Raw genomic sequence first — 2,500 nt, 5'->3', positions numbered from 1 at the left:
GTTTATAGTTTTGTGCTTTCAGATCTTTTTGGAAATGCGCCCAGTCGTGATAATCGTCGTACAGTAGAATATATTCTCAAAGTATCATATTTCTTTACTAAGGAAACTAACCAAAACATTTGGATTTTCATAACAATCTGATTTCATTGTTGTGTACTTATATAATTAAAGAATCTTACTGAAAAAGGTAACAAATACTGCCACTCACACCGTCGTAAAGAAATTCATGGGGAAACTACTCCATCGTTAAATACTGTAAATTCGAAGTGTTATTGTTCCCTACGTAAATTTTAATCTTCAAGAAGGGAATGAATGAAATTAATATGAATACCCGTATAATTGCGTACTAGGGATCTTGATTCCAGTGCTGGACGGAAAAGTAGAATTATTCCTGACCTTTTTTAAAATTTTGTTCAGATCATCTTGGTATATGGGAAAAAATCGAAGTAATGGCATCATACAAAGAATTGAACAATTGTTCCCTCCATTTTCCCTGCATATAAACACTATAGGCTTGTTTCTTCAATGTATTAGGAAATACCGAGGAAAAGTATAATCCGTGATTATTCATATGCTGTATAAACCAAAACCTATTCTTCGTAAGTTCGAGGGATCATAGCATCACGTGAAGGTAAATTTTAGATTCAGATGCTACAAAAAAAAAGTATTTTGTATAGACCTGATGGCTTAAGATGTACACTTTTCTGAAATTTAGTAGCTTGGTTCAGTGTTTCAAGTTTCAAGGTTTCTCCCTCAGAAAATGTAGAGAACTCCATAGCTTCTACATCAGCATTTATTCTACATATTAACTGGGGAGGAAATGTACGAGAAATGTAAATCTTTCGTTACATAATTCTCCAGGCAGGCTGTTAAAAAAATATATGTATAGAAATATATATGTATATATCCTTTCCATCTTCAAACTAAATGGAATCAGATCCGTATAACATTAATTTCGTAGGATCAAAGAGGAACGATGTGTCTGAGCCTTCGAAATGCGACGTGAAACCATGAATAATATTTTGGAATGTATAAGCCCAACTCTCTGCCTTTGCAATGGTAAGGGAATGAATAAGCCCGGCTGTGTTTGCACATTTGCACGCACACATTTGTAGATATCGACAAATATATTTGATAAGATTTTGTGTGTATATCAATTAGTCTGCGATATCTATATCATTATGAATCTATGTGTGTGCGTGTGTATGTGAGTATGAGTAAGTGTGTGTGTGTGTGTGTGTGTGTGTGTGTGTGTGTGTGTGTGTGTGTGTGTGTGTGTGTGTGTGTGTGTGTGTGTGTGTGTGTGTGTGTGTGTGTGTATGTGTGTTTGTGTGTGTGTCTGTGTGTGTGCATTCTCGTCATATTGCCTTGTTATCAGCATCTAAAACCTATTAAAATTTCGGGGCAGAATATTACGTAATTCAGGCCATTTTTTGCGTGAACAAGTGGCAGTGTGAAGTTGAAATATTAATGAGGTAAAATTGTTTTCTGGTACAAGACTTAATTAAACATTAATGATTGAAACATAGCATTTTTTTTAACGATTTCTCAATATATAAGCAGAAACACCTTGTTTAAGTCTTAAGAATTATGAAAATAATTTAAATTAACAACTGTTTTTTCTTCTTTTTCAACTGTTTCAAAGGCACTTGAACTCACTAAGTTGATTTGCTCTTAATTAGAGGTTCATTAATGTTAATGGGGGGCCGCGGTGGCCAAATGGTTAGAGCGTCGGACTCAACACTGTCACGACGGCAATCTGAAATCGAGGGTTCGAGTCATCGAGCGCCGCGTTGTTCCCTTGGGCAAGGAACTTCACCTTGATTGCCTACCTAGCCACTGGGTGGCCAAGCCAGCCCAAGTCAAGTGCTGGTCCCAAGCCCGGATAAATAGAGAGAATGATTACCTAAAAGAATGAATTTTGTCCCCAGTTCCTTTCCACGGAGAGTGCCGGTGGTACCACCGGCACTCTCCGTGGAAAGGAACTGGGGACCCTACCACGTACTCACTCCAAGAGCATCACAACATGAAAACTACAATGAAGTATCATGCTGTGACCACGGCGGCTCAGACATGAACCTACCGTTAAAAAAAAAAAAAAAAATGTTAATCGCTAAAACTATGAAATTGTCTTTTACCATTCATTTTAGATAGGGTATGAGTGGTATAACATACGGTAATATGTGGCTTCAAAATCATCTTTTACAGAATGGATAAATATTCTCCTCTCCTTACCCATGCTTTTAATATGCAACGGTTACTTAAACTGTATCACTAAATCAATGGTTTATACAGATGATTTATTGTATTAGTTATAAATGCATGGACTACCTAATAACAGATTTAAAAAAAAAGTGTTACCAAACAATGGAATTAATCAAACAATATTAAATCTAAGTATGTAGCACAATTAGCTGGAACTCCTCTGAAATTTGTCGCAAACATGCACTTGAATATCTCTAAGTATTTCTCATAAAACGCTATTTCTAGTATATTCATT

The sequence above is a fragment of the Penaeus monodon genome, chromosome 1 (assembly GCF_015228065.2).
Source record: "Penaeus monodon isolate SGIC_2016 chromosome 1, NSTDA_Pmon_1, whole genome shotgun sequence".
Classification (NCBI taxonomy): Eukaryota; Metazoa; Arthropoda; class Malacostraca; order Decapoda; family Penaeidae; genus Penaeus; species Penaeus monodon.
The sequence above is the reverse complement of the archived record's forward strand: the minus strand, read 5'-3'. Positions refer to the sequence as shown.